This window comes from Orcinus orca, chromosome 4 (genome assembly GCF_937001465.1).
Source record: "Orcinus orca chromosome 4, mOrcOrc1.1, whole genome shotgun sequence".
Classification (NCBI taxonomy): domain Eukaryota; kingdom Metazoa; phylum Chordata; class Mammalia; order Artiodactyla; family Delphinidae; genus Orcinus; species Orcinus orca.
The window spans coordinates 145,121,398-145,137,352 of record NC_064562.1 but is presented as its reverse complement, the minus strand read 5'-3'; positions in this window follow the sequence as shown (position 1 = coordinate 145,137,352).

Sequence of the window (15,955 nt, the reverse complement as noted above, 5' to 3'; positions counted from 1 at the left end):
GTGTGTGTGCGTGTGTGTGTGCAGAGGAGAGGAGTGGGCAAAGATAAAGCAGTCCTCAAAGTCCACACCCAGAATAAGAACACAAGCATTAATAACTTTGATTTTGTACTCTGTTACTTTGGTTCTCTTTCTTGGATTTATATATCTTCAGTGGAATTTAAGCGGGATTATTTAAATGATGTTTAAGATGTCAGAGCTCTGATGTTCTTTCTTTCTTGAGGAATTCGGCTCCTATTATAGGTTACTGTGTTTTATAGTGGGCATTTGAAAACCTACTACTCAGCTTCGTACTCTAATTTACACCCATTCCACGTACTGTATGGTTTTAACTGACTTATCTTAGAAGGATCCCAGGAGTTGCTAGGAAACCTCTCTGTTCTTTTCACTTTTCATATAGCATTAGTGTTTCAAATGATAAGCTATACCTGTGGGTACAGGAGGATTTAAGTAGAATCAAACAGTGACAGCAAGGCTAGGCATAGATAACCACTCCTTCAAAGTTTCTTGTTCTTCATACAGATAATAAAGTATAATACGAGTGGAGAAAGAACAATATGTGTTTTCTTTAAACATAAAATATTTAGCAAATATAAATATTTTAAGATTTCAAGAAATATATATTTTCTTATATTCTTATTCTTTATATTTTGGTTTTCTCTCCTATCTCTCCAGTGTTGCAAGGCAAATGACATTCAAGATAAAGATGACTAAGACCTTTTAGAGTTTTAAACCAATCTTCCTGTTGAAAATATCTGTCTTTCTCATACTTTGTGTATGAACCCTATTTATATTCTTTGATACAAAATTATTTTCTGTTATTTTCTAGGTTCCCATTTTTTAGCAGGATGATCAGTTCTAATTCATCAAAGACCAGTTAAGGTAGCAGGTCAATCTTGTGTTGTAACATTTTAGCAGTTTGGATTACGTGAATTTTTTTTTTTTTTTTTTTGCATTTCAAGTAACTACACATAACACTTAGAAAAATATTTGAAATAAAATTCACATGAAGAAATAGTGAACTCATTTCTGTTCTTCATTAGAATAGACAACTCATTTTTTTATCATATTTTTCATTTTGAGAAAAGTAATACTTTTCCATCTTGTTCAAGATATGAATGTGTATGTATACTAGATAGAAAAACTAGTTCAATCAGGATTATTTTTTAGGATAACATTTCATAATGACACCTGTTTTTTAAAAACTACTGTATTGGTTCTCTTCAATAGCTTCAAATGGCATTTTTAAAGGTTAACTACAAAGAGCCTGTTGAATCTACTGTTTCAAGTCTTTTTATTATTTTCCCATGGATGTTTCAAAGTCTTTGTAATACAGTCGAAGCTGCTCATCCATGCTTACACTTCGGTGAGCTGAGTATGTCAACTATTATCCCAAACAATAGTTAATATAGCAATCCTGAAGCACATTGTACTGCATGATTATGGACTTAAAGAAAATATCTGCTTTTAAATATGCTGGTACAGATACTAGTACTATCTTCTTACTTAGGGAAACATTTTCATTCATAGGTAGATTTACTTTTGTAATTGTTTGGTCGATGTTCTGAGTTGCTTGTGTCTAAGATCTGCATTTCATTCATAATATTGCATCCTGAACAATGAAATGCTCAGGTAAATTAATTGTTTAGAAGTTGGGATAAAATGGAAAGCAAAAATCCTGTTCCATTGGAATATTCCTAATGGAAAGCAAAAATTCTATTTTCCCAAAGATAAAAAATGAACAGGTTAATAGCTCAAGTGGTTATATAGCTTATTTTAGCTGGCTAATTTTAAGGATATGGGAAGAAACCTAGAAAAAATCTGTAATTATATTCAGTTATCTATGAAATTATTTCAGCTTAATAGGATACTAACAAATTCAAAAGCTTTTGCAGATATTAATACACAGCCTATTGCATTCTTTTAAAAAAAAACTTGTCCTAACTATGAGTCAAAACCATTGTTTCGTTATCCATTCAGCAAAATGGCTAAAATAAAGATACATAGACTCTATTAGACTGCTGATCTCTTTTCTAAAGATCTGAAGACTTACAATCAGAGTTCCTTATGTGAGCACATAAAATCCCTAAGAGGTCTGGAATGAAGTAGGAATTACTTATTTGAAAATTTAAATAACTCAAAATAAAAACTTTTGATTGTGAAATTTAAAACTATGTTACTAAATTTTCTGTGTTAGTAAATAGGATAAGACAATATAAAAAATTAGTTAAGACTTCTGGTTTTATGTACTGCTTAACCCAAACTAGTTTGGCAGCCTTTGGCAAGTTACTTACCCTCTCTGTGCCCCATTGTCCTTGTCTACAAAGTAGAGATAATAATTATAAATATCTTCTAGAGTTATTATGAAGATTAAGTCAATATTTTTAAAATGCTTAGAATAGAACCCAGCACATAGGAAGTATATAATGATTTATTAAATGAAATAAAGGCTTAAAATAAATAAAGACATATATCATGTTCCTGGATAAAATGAATTGTTATAATCCAAATGAAAGAGGATTGTATCTTGGGTAGGAATGTTGGTGGTACAGATGAAAATAAACAGTTATATGGAAAAGATATTAAGAAGTCTTTGGCTCTGAAGAATGAATATTATGCTTAGAGTTGACATAACTCTAAGGATGGTGGGAACATCCAGAGACACAAATTGCTAGAAGTAAAATTGGCCTGGAGATGAATATCCTGTCCACTGATTCATGTGTGGTACATTTGAGGTAACTTTGAAGATGAGAAAAGATATCCTGCAAGCAATTGAAACGTACAGCTCTAAGAGCTCAGAACAAAGAGGTTTGTAATGAAGACATGAATTAGGGATTCATCTTTGTATGTGACCATCACTTCAGCTATCAGCATAGAAGGGATCGCCTAAGGAGAAAATGAGAGAGAAGAAGCCCTAGAAACAAACAAAGAAAAATCACAATATGTAATGTTTGCATAGAGAAGGATAATCACTCATTCATAAAAGAAAAGATTACCAGAGAAGTGTGAGACAACTGGAGATTTTTGTGATTTAGAAGCAAATGAAAAGAAGGTTTCAAGAAACAGCTCAACAACATACAATGACTCTGAAATAATTATATGGAAATTAAAATGTTCATTAAATTTAGTGATGTGAAGGTAATTGGAAACATAATGAAAAGTCATTATTCTGTTTTAGTAGGAGTAGAAGCCAGCATTAAATTTGGTGATAGAGGAATGAGTATAAGAAACAGAGATGGTGAGCCTTGAACATTTGTTTGAAGAGTTTGGCTTCTAATCCAAATACTGTAGCTGTTGTTGATGTGGCATTCCAGGGGCGAAATATAGATCAAAATAATTAATATCTGGAATCTGATTTAAAAACAAATTCCACATCTTCATTGTCCTTAATTGGTCAATTTTGTAGACTAGCTGATAAGTACATACATTGCCTACTTCCTTTCTTGAAAATTAATTAATTAATCAAAGTTTACTTACCTATATACAAAATTAGTTCCTTGCTCTCCACAATATTTTTTCATAATCTTTATCCATCTTATTTAACAACATTAAATCACTGCTTAAGTTATCAACATCAGTAATACCTATTTCTGCTCCTAGCATGGTCCATAGACTATGTGTTAACTGCATTAAGTTTAATAAAAAGATCATAAGAATAAATAACTCATGCTTTGAAGAAATGATGTTGAGTACTTTTATTTATCATACCTCAAAATTTGCAAATTTATCCTTATTAATTAAATATGCTACTGCCCATAAAGAAGGTGTTTTTTCACTTTTTCCAAATACTTAGAATTTGTATCATATAAATGAACCTTTAATCCTATGATGATATTGTAAGTCCTGTAAACTGCAAGCATTATAAATGTATTAAAGAAATTTCTCTTTTAATAGAATACAACCCGAATAACAATTTTTGCCACATAGTTGAATCAGAGTGGGGTAATAACAGCAGGTGATCAGTAATTTTATCAGACATCTAGTTTTCTTTACAATAAATTTATTAATACCTAGAAATATTTTTACTTTCACAGAATTTCATAACTTTACTTGACACCTAGGGTTATCTCGTAAAACTACCTTACTTCTCCATTCTTCACAGGTGTGTGATATTATGTTCCTCACCCACATCAAAGCTGATTACCTGGAATACAATTTACCAAGCACTGGAGTCTACACGTCAAGATGTCACTCAATTTCCTACACACTTGTAATTTTTTTTGGCCGCTTGACTTGCGGGATCTTAGTTCCCTGACCAAGGACCGAACCCGTGCCCCCTGCAGTGGAAAGGCAGAGATCTAACCACTGGACTTCCAGGGAATTCCCTTTACACACTTCTAAATATTGTATAGATCTTCCTTGACTTCTGATGGGGTTACGTCCCAATAAACCCATTATGAATTGAAAATAGCATTAAGTCAAAAAATGCACTTAAAACATCATAACTTAGCTTTGCCTACCTTCAGTGTGCTCACTTACATTATTTACACTTAAATTAACCTATAGTTGGGCAAAATCATCTAACGCAAAGCCTACTTTTATAATAAAGTGTTGACTATCTCATGTAATGTATTGAATTCCATTCTGAAAGTGAAAAACAGAATGGTTGTAAGTGTATATGGGTTGTTTTCCCCTCTGATGGTGATCACGTGGCTGACTGCAAGCTGTGCTGGCTGTCACTGCCTAGCATCATGAGGGAAAATTATACCACATACCACTAGCCTGGGAAAAGATCTAAATTCAAAATATTTGAAGTACAGTTTCTACTCAATGCATATTGCTTTGGTACCCTCATAAAATCTGAAAATCATAAGTCAAACCATAATTAAGTCAGACACTGTCTGTACAGGAAATACCTTTGCTCTATTTCTTCAATACTGTTTTAGGGGGGGAAATGCCTTTTCTCTCTGCATGTAATTCAAAAACAGAACATCCATGCAGGTTCATGGTTGTAGTCTTTTCCATCTTGGAGGCCAATAAAAAAAGTAAAGTATAAGGTATATCCCTTTCCGGGAGTCAAGGCAAAAGCATCACATATTTCCCATCTTTGGTTTTTCTTTTAAGTGACTATTTCTTAAAACACTTCATAAAGGAATAAGGAGCTACCAGGATGGTTGTGTCACTTATTAGCTGTGTAACCTTGGAGAGTTACTTATATCTTAAAGCCTCTAATATCTCATTAGGGAAATAGGGATATTAATGATACTAACCCAGCACTACTAGCGTTTCATAGGGGATTAAATGAATAACTGTATGTAAAGTATTTAGATGAATATGTGTGATATAAACATTTTAGTACATATTAGGGTTTAGTATTTTTATTATTATTGCTGCTTTTGTTGCTAGAAAAATTGTTCAGCCTCCATTTTTCAGCATAGAAAATAGATTCTGGAGAACCAGTTGTAAATTGCGATATTGTAGACGATAAATGAAAGGGTTTTAATTATTCCTACTACAAAGATTATTGCATCATTGACAACTACCTCTATTTTTGAAATAATAATTATGATAATAATTATTATTATGGCTTATATTCTTAAAGTGCCATGTATCAATATAAGTAAATGAAGGAGCCAGGATATTAATTCTAAATATTTTACTCCAAAAGCACAATTTTTACTTGCCAAAATATATTGCAGTAGGAATGAGATAGGACATAAAAAGTTAACTCAAAATATTTTAGAAGGTACATTTAATATGACTTAGGGTCTACATGTAAGACAGCCATAAGGTAAATGGAGCTGCAGATTCTGGTGTTTACTTACTGGCTTTTTTGTCCTGTACTTTTAATTCAGGCAGTGCATTCTGCTGGTCATGCCAAAATTCTTTGACTGGCTTCTGCTGTCTCTATTCTTCAGTATAATTTCCACCAAGTCTCTAACTGTTGGCTCTATATTTCATCTGTTGCAAGACACTTGGAATTTGGAATGTCTTGAGATTTTTCTTGTTCTTGGTTTCCTGAGAGTAACTTTTATTTTGAGCAGTGCTATTAGCTCTTTCCATTTGAAGCTAACTTCAATAATATATCAAACATTACTAATAATCTTGCTTCTTTTTCCACTGAAGCAATCAGAAGATCATATCTGAATCTCACCAGCACTGAATCTACTGTGTTAACCAGATTCCCTCTTGACACCTGTGCTTGATGAATCGTCCCCATCCAATTTATGCCATTCTCTGATTCTTGCACTTTCTCCCACCTCCTCTCATCTACTTAAGGATGCTGTTCCTACAGCTATGTCTCTCACCTGCATCATTATTTCCACTTTCAAATTGATAATGCCAATTAACATCCAAATCTGACTTAAAATAATCATCCATAAAAATACAAATTAAAAGCATATTATAAAATGTGGACTTCCTTGGTGGCAGTGGTTAAGAATCCACCTGCCAATGCAGGGGACATGGGTTCGAGCCCTGGTCCGGGGAGATCCCACATGCCGCGGAGCAACTAAGCCTGTGAGCCACAACTACTGAAGCCCACGCACCTAGAGCCCGTGCTCCGCAACAAGAGAAGCCACTGCAAGGACAAGCCTGTGGCACCGCAATGAAGAGTGACCCCCACTCGCTGCAACTAGGGAAAGCCAGCGCGCAGCAATGAAGACCCAACGAAGCCAAAAATAAATAAATAAATTTATTAAAAAAAATACTCATCCCCTACAATGTACGTCAAATTAAAACCTTATAAAAATAAGAAATAAAATGTAATACTACTATTTTTTAAAAATATACAACAAAACATTTCTTTGACCTTTCAGCTTCTGACTCCATCATCTATGGAAGGCAGAATAATCATTCCCCACAAACGTCCAGGTCCGAATCCCTGGAACCTGTAGATATGTTTTCTTATGTGGAAAAAGGGAATTTTACAGATATAATTTGGTTAAGTATTTTAAGGTAGGGAAATTAACCTGCATTATCTGGGTGGTCTGATGTAATCAAAGGTGTCCTTAAAAGATGCAAGAGAGAGGGAGAAGGGGCAGAGAAGGAGATGCAAGTATGGAAGCAGAGGCACTGAAGATGGACAAAGGGTCTCTAACAGGAGGAATGCAGGTAGCCTATAGAAGCTGGAAATGACAGGGAAACAGCTTCCGCCCTAGAGCCTCCTCCTATCAACACCTTGATTTTAGTCCCTTGATTTTGGAAACCCTTTTTGGACTTCTGGCCTCCAGAACTATAGGATAATAAATTTATGTTGTTTGAAGCCACTGAATTTGTGGTAATTTGTTACAGCAGCAATCGGAAACAAATACAACCTTCATTCTCTCTTGAACCCACTCCTTTCAGGGTTTCCTCTTCACAACCAGAGAGAAAAACACTCATTTCTGGGTAATCAACCTCACTGTGGCCAACCTTTCAGCAGTCTTTGACATCAAGGTTTGTTTCCAGATATTTTTAGTAGTTTTTGATTGTCAGCTCATATTCCTTGGAACTCTGTTTATTCTGTGTAATATCTTTTAGGTCTGTTTCTAAAATGCATTCTTTGAGAAAGGATGAGTGTGTTATTGCTGCCAGGCACTGGCCTAGAGCCTGATGATGTAACCCCCCCTAAGAAAAATTGTTAACCTCAATTCTCAACTTTTCAGGATACAAGGCATTCAGACACCAGTTGAGTGAATACTGGTTAGGATTTATCACTGTTTTTACTAAAAGCAAGGTGATTTGATAAATCACAGGATTTATCAAATACTGGTTAGGATTTACCACTGTTTTTAGTAAAAGCAAGGTTTAGCCAGGAAAGTCTTCTTTTGAGGGACATTTTTCCTGAGTTCAACCGTTGGGGTCTTGACTATATGGGGATCTCAGGTCCCGTTTTCCTCTTTATGTTATTGCCTCTTGTACTTGTGCATAGATGGCTCTTCAAGACAAGGCTCCAGGCCACCAGGATCAGAAGGATATTTTGAAGGAAAACACCAGCTCCAGTGTTAGCTTATGTTTGTGGAATGCAGCTTTTTTGTCATTTCTGGCATCTGGTTGTTTCCCTAACATTACCACCTGCTGTGTTTTGCCTTGAAAACAACTTTGTTTAAAATATTATGTCCATCTTTTATAGAATCTACACTGGGAGGATTTCCTCTGTACATCTAGTGTGCCACCTCCTGGAAGTAGAAAACCACTACTTCTTTAAACATTTAGACACTTGGCTACAGAGATACCACCTGCTTTGATTTTCTTTCTGTTGCATTTGTTGTGCCTTCTCAATTTCCTCTGCTAGATTTTCTTTCTCTCTCCAATTATTTAAAGTTGGAATAAACTAGGACTCAGTCTAGGGCATCTATGTTTCTTTTTCTCTTATGTGGCCTTAAATGTCATTGTGATATTGATAACCTTGAAGTCTCCAGTCCAGGGACTGTCACTAAGTTCTTAATTCTAATGCACAACTACCTGTTCAACAAATATACTTAGATAACTGATAGATCTCAAAATTAATATGTCCAAAATAAAAACATAATTCCCCTCCCCAAACTGCCTTTACCAAACCCCCAAGTTTACCTTCTCCACAACATTGTGGCTATCTGCTCTGTTGCTCAAGGGAACACATGTCCTTGACTCTTCTTTTTCCCTCCTATGTCACATAAAATTTATTATCGAGGTCTCCAATCTGACCACTCTTCACCATCTTACACTGCCTTCACTTCCCCAATTCAAGCCATCATTATCTCTCACTTGGTTTACTGTAACATCTTGTATGATCTCCCTGTGCCAACACAGTTGCCGAAAGCTTGACTGTATAACTATCCCATAAACATGTTAACATAAATGTTCAACTTGAGATTTTTTAAAATTTAAATGTAAGTGAGATCACGGCACCCACAGCTGCCCCAATTTTTCCAATAGCTTTCATCACACTTAAGCAAGGTCTGAAAGGATGCCTAACTAAACCCCTCTTTGATCAATTCCTACCACTCTCCTCCTCACTCAGCTCTAGCCAAGTTATTAGATTTTTGTTATTTACTTTTTAGTTATTCCTCAAATATGCCAAGTTCTTACCCCCTGAGAGATTTTTGTACTTCCTGGTCTCTCTCCCTGGGATACGCATTTCTCTGTTATCAGTCATATCTCATTGACTTATCATCTTCCTTTGCTTCCTTAAATGTTCCTTCTCCAGAAGAGTTTTCCTGACAGCATTATTTAAAATGGTATCCCTCCCCTCCATTTCTAACTCCACATTCTGGTTTGTTATAGAGTTATCACCACCTGAATTTGCATTTTTTATTTTCAGCTAGAATTTTAGCTCCATGAGGACACAGAGTTATCTTGCTTTTCACTGTGTCCCTAGAATGTAGAACAATACCTGTCATTGAGAGATTGCTCAACAAATATTTTTGAATGAATAAATTAATAAGAGAATAAATAAATGAATGATTGAATGACTGGTTTATTACAAGAAGCTAGAAACAATGTTTTGTGACCAGAAGCAGCTTACTTTATCAATTGAAATCTGAGGGGAGCTTAGTATACTTTACACAATGAGCATCAAAAGATTTAACAAAAAGAATTTAGATCTGCCTCAAGTAGAGTCCCAATTTGTTAGGCAATCCGTAGGGAAAATAAATAAAATTATAGCATTTATGGGCCCTCTAGGAAAATAACTTCTTCTTAAACCCTGTTGATTATCATGAAACTTTAGTGGGAATAATTCCCATGAAGCCTCTTAAAAGTACTGAGATAATTACGGAAGGTATTGATATTGAATCCTTGGGAATTTCCTGGTGGTCCAGTGGTAAAAAGCCCACCTTCCAATTCGGGGAACATGGGTTCGATCCCTGGTTGGGGAACTAAGATCCCACATGCCGCGGGGCAACTAAGCCCATGCACCACAACCACTGAGCCCTCGTGCCTCAACTACAGAGAGAAAACCTCACGCCACAGCCGGCACACCGCAACAAAAAGATGCCGCATGCCGCAATGAACGCCCGACGCAGCCAAATAAAGAAATTGAATCCTTTAAGTGATTTTTCCAGGGACGAATAAGAGAGTAAATAAAACCTTTGAAAATAACATCTTATGGTGGAGATATGCCCAGCGAGAGTGTGTTGATGAGTTGAGACTGATGATGCTGCATTTAAGATCCCCTTCCTTATTCAGCAGCGTCATCCACCTTCAGTATGTCTCCTCACCTCGCCTTCTTTGTGTCTGTATGTGTGTTTCACTTACCTGTAAAGCCCTGGACAATATTTCGTTTAATTTTCAGTCCTTCTCTCAATTTCTTTCTTCCCTTCCTTTCTGTTTCCTCCTTTCTGTAATATTATTTAGATGATGTTTCAATACCTGTCCCATTCCATATTCTACTGTACTTCCTGGTAAAAATTTGGTGATTTTAATAAGGAGTGAGGAGGTCCCTCATATGAATTTTATGTTTAGGGACCAGAGCATCTGTCATGCCACAACAATATTAGAAGTATTCCAATAAAGAAGAAAATCCAAACTTCTCCCAGGGGCTTTGTAAAGGAAAGTCCATGTAGGAGTATTGGCTCAGGGTAAAAAAAAAAAAAGGGAGACTTTTATAATAAACCAAAAAGTGAGGTGATGAAATGTAACATACATGGACGAGTAAGGGAGTGCCTAATTCAGTGAGAGATTGGGGTAAGGACATGTTAAACATAATCAAGAATAAAAACCTGCTGAAATTTAAAACTAGAAAATTTGTGACAGTTTATCGGCACATTATGCTACATTAAAGCACATTTTGGTACACAAGAATGGAATTTGCAAGAGAGCAAAAAGAAGATTATTTTTAACTTTAAGAAATTATAAGTATTTTTGGAGCAGCAAATATTGATAGATGTTTAGGTGAATAAGAATTTTATAACATAGCAACATTTCTATAAGGAAGGAAGATATATTCTATTGACCACTTTTCATCAAAACATCATTTCCAACAGTATAAACAGTAAAATAAACTAACTCTAAGACAGTGTTGGAGTTTGGGGTTTTTTTCCCTCCTCATCAGGAGGTGCCACTCACCTCCTTCCTTCCAGGGATTAGGCTGCAGCCATCATGGGAATGGAAGACAGTCTTCAAGGGCACCTCAACTCCATGCTTCCAGAGAGAAGCCCATAATTAACCCAATGCCACTATATCCTGCACCTATTCAATAGCATGGTGAAATGAACATTGCAGTAAGAATCAGAAGATATGTGTTGTGACCCAAACTGTGTAACACTTACTAGCATTATGGCATTAGACAACTCACAACTGAAACTTTGTACATCCAGCCTATCTACAAAGAAATTTCAACCGTGATTCCATGTAAGTGACATTGCCTTAATATCTCTAAAATATTATTTCATTGCAAGGTGCTCTGCTGAAACTAGATCTTCACAGTACTGCTAAACAACCACCATACCATAATGAGGAATTTAAAGCATTCTTCAAACTCTTTGTGTCCAAACAAATATTAGAATTTTTTAGTTCTTATAAGATCAGTATTATGTACTTTCAGCTATTAAATAATCAGAAATAGTTAAATGAAGTTACTGACCCAAAAAGCGTTTATTCCTTTTAAAATTCTCTCTAGTAACATTTTGCTGGACATTTAAATAGCAGTTTTTTAGGTATATTTTAGTTGCACATAATAGTAAAGAAAAAATTCTGAATGGAATTTTTGTCACACCTCTGTCTGTCTCATTATGTAAAAGAATACGCTCTTGGTTTAAGCTTGAGAAATACACACTCACTTCTTAACCGTAATGAAAACATAAGGTGGATCTGTTCATCTGGAAACCCATGGGTCAAGTGGAGAGAGCTGCCTGCTGGGGGAGGGAAAGTCTTTCCCACACCTGGTGTGCCCTGGCCTCCCTCTCGGGCAGCAATGGAAGGGCAGTAGTCTACTGCCTCATAGATAGATCTAGACACAAAGAATGATGTCCAAGGTCACAGAGACCCATCGAGTTCCCTCTCTGCTGGGCACATGCTGAAGATTTCTAAAAGGTGTAAAGTAATATTTTCTTTCAGTCATTTCGCACTTTCTATCATTTACTTATTGGCACTTTTTAAAATCTACACTGGGAAAAAAAAATTTAACTATACAGGAAGAAGCATGAAAAAGGAGTGGAAAGCAGAAGGTAACGATTTAAAATCAAAAGGTAGCAGAGAGTTGTATACAATGAAGAAAAAAACAATGAAAATCTGGAGGTGACAAAAGTTACAAATAATCAAAAATCTTGGGGAGAAGAAAATCTTGTCACAAGAATATAATCCAGGAATAATCTTAGTAGACCTTGGATGATTATAATTGTTTTTCCCTTATGATTTTGGGTGCTTTCTTGTGCTCCTGGAAAAAAAAAATGGCTAGGAAATATACTTGGAAAAACAAGCAACCAAACCAACAAACAAATAAAATGAAACTTTGGATTCAGGGCAAACCTGTCTTCAAAACCTAACTGTCACTTACTGGTTATTTATTTGATTTTAGGTAGTAAAATTAAACTGCTTAAATCTCCCGGGCCTCAGCATGTGACGTGACTCTCAGGGTTGTTTTAAGTGTTAAATCATAGACTTAGGGTGTCCTATGCACAGGGAATATTAAAACTAAATCACACCTTACCTGTTGTCTCCCCTAAAATGCATTCTTGAAGTTTTATTCGTTTTGGATTCCTTAATTCTTACACAGTGCCTGGAGCACAGAAAATATTTATTAATGAATTTTGCTATTAATGAAAAAACTTCTTATGAATATTCTTATGCAAATTTGGTACAAACTTGGTTCAGAAATGTCAATGATATCTAAGTATTTAACTTTTTCATTTTATAATAGCAAGAAAGGTATTCATACTTAATATTTTCAAAAATGGTTTTGGAATTGTTGAAATACCTTCATTTTTGTTGGTGCAAAGGATAGCAATAACAAGTTGTTTAAAAATCTAGGTATTTGAAACAGAAGATTAACAAGTGTGTTTTATTTGAAGGTGGTAACTTTTCCTTAGTTGACAAAATTTCTGCTGATTTTCTAAAAAGTTTCTAAGCAGCGTATAATTTAGCATAGATAATTTCAATAATGTCAAACAGTAATAATTGCACTGCATCTCATAATAATTGTTTTATCCTGTTTACCTATAGAAATCATAAAGCTTCATCTTTTACCCTAACAATGATTTCTTTTCACCCCTCGACATATCTAACAAGGCTGATCATTCTTTACCTTTCCGGCAACTCTAAGAAACATACATATATATACGTAGACACACATGCACATACACAAACACCTACACAGAGATTTAAAAGGAATTAAAAATTCAAAGTTTATTTTGTTGTTGATTTTGTGTTATCAGTAAAACTGACGCATGTTAAAAGAGGTGACTTGGAGTCTCAACATGAAGATACACATGTCTGAAGTGCTGCCAGGACTATTTCAAGCAGCTGCTTTTGGCATTGAGCTAAATTTAATGCTGTTTGTCTCAAGACTACTATCTTTACCATTTTAAGTAACAATATACACCTGGAGTGGCATCTAACTTGCATTAAATTCTCCCTTTCAAAATACAGAAGTATAGCCAAAAACGTCGATTTGATTTAAAATGCACTTGTGCCAGGAGTTATATCTAATAATTACTTTTGTCATGCCATGAATGATGGTATATTTTTATAGAATTCTTTGTTACTTGAAAAATAAGCACTGCAAAAGCAAGAATGAAGTCTTTAAATTATAATATTGTCCCTTTTTACTAAATAAACAAACATTTGTTTATTTTCTAGAACGGGGTCTACAAATTATGACCCATGGTTCAAAATTGGCCAGTGGACTCTACTTTTATTGTACCTTTGATGAACTAAGAATAGTTTTTATATATTTGAGTTGCAAAATAAAGCCAAAGAAGAATGTGTGACAGAGACCATATGTGGCTTTCAAAACCTAAAATATTTACTATGTCACCCTGTAGAGAAAACATTTATAGACTCTTGTTTTAGAGTAATTCTCTAACTCATACTTCTACTTAGAGTATATTTTAACAAAATATTTCCAAAGAACAGGAAGGAGATTTTCTCCCTTCTTCCTGTGACATTTTGGTGATTCTATATAACCATAATAGACGCAATTTCTTCCCATGAACACATTGATTTGTCAAATTACCATGATTTATAAAATTAGAGGCTTTAAACGTAATATTTTTGTAGCTATTTCTCTCATTTTGGACCTAATTTTCTAGGTACATTTTGTTTTAAGTGTGCAAAATGAATGTGGACTCTGTGTCTGCACTGGTACTAATGTATACATTTTAAAAGGCTGAATTTAAGCCATAATTTTGCCATAGGGACTCTAAATAGACACACCAGGCTTCTAACAGATCTTGGGAAATGCTGAATTTTTATTTATGTCTTCAGGTGACAAGCTATGATGGATGGCCTGACAAGGTCCCGTAGCCTAGCTTTGCACTGCTGGGGAAATGATGGTGGTGTGGGCCTGCGAGTTTAGTTATCAACAGCTAACAGCCTTAGGCGGCAGTTTCAAAGTCATTTGTTTGCACTTCTAACAAGCACATTCTATTGTGTAGTTTATTCAACTAAGCATAATTTTACACAGTTGTTAAAAGCCCTTTTGTCACCAAGAAGGATCTCTTTTCCTGGTATGAATAGTCCTAATAAGTGAATATCTTGAAAATTGTATCCCTCTATTTAAAATCAAAGCAAACATTTCACTAAAAATTGCTAAAGTAATTAGTGTGGCACTATTTTTTTTGTTATCCTGCCATCAAATCCATCTTAAGTAACATTTTTTTCCTTTATCACAGAAATTGCTCATTTAAGGATGAATCGTTACTCTCCCTCTTATCATGAGGTGAAGGCTGTCATCCTGTACTGTTGTCAGGGAATGCATATTTCCAAGAGGAAGGTATCTAATTTTAGCAGTCATAGCTAAAAACGATGTTACTGTTAGTTGTCAGGGAAGTGATCATTAAAGAGTCTATTTTCTCTTTGATGAAAGCAATTCAGATCAACTTTTCAAGGCACTTAGAATTACCATAAATATTCCTTCAATTTTCATCTCAATCTTGTTGTTCTCTTTATCAATGTCATTTGTCATGAATGTAATACAAACAGTAAAAACATTTTTCTTGTTCACTGTTTCCAGGTATATTATTGCTTAAGTCAATTACTCTTTAAAACTATGTGTAACAATTTATTATTTAAACTGATAATTTAAAAAGGAAATCTTATTTTCCACTTTTGTGCTATTAAAGTTCTGTACATTATATGAAGACTTTCCTAAACACAAAAACACCTAGCCTTCAGTGTATTCAAGTCTTACTGAAGGTAAACTTTTGTTTCATTTCTGTTAGGGATATAAAGAAAAAATATTTGGTTATAATTTGGTCCTTCCCATAAAGATATTTCAACATCTTATACTTCAGTTTAATATGGTAATCAAATAATTGTAACTTTTTATTTTGTCCTTAGGACTTTCAATTATTGGATTAAAATTATAAATCATATCTATGTTGTTCATAAAATATGAATTTATAATAAAATTTTATATAAACACACTACATAAAGCAAGAAGAAAGCCCAACTGAAACATTTCATAGAGATAGAAAAATATCTGAAAATTTTGACATAACCTTCAGAATTTAGCAAAGAAAAATAATATTGAGTTTAGGACCAACATGAACAGCTGTTTTGCACTTTAATTGAGGCTGCTTGTAATAGATTTCTGAAGAATGAACTTTGTTCTCACTGGGTTTCAAATGACATTTAGTTGTATGAGAGGTTCTCTGAATTATGCCAGCTCCATGCATTCTGCAGCTTCTGTTTCCCTGGGTGGTGGGTTCCACAGGTGATGGTTTTCATCTGAAAATTACTGTAGTCTTTTGTACAGACCGGCTTGGTAGCTGCAGAACTGCCGAGTTGAGAAGGCAGAATGGATTTAGTTTAGTGCTTGGTTATTGTGTCTCCAAGGGCCTCACAACATACCCTGGGCTCTGTCTGTGTGTGACAGTATACATCCTTCGAAATGCAT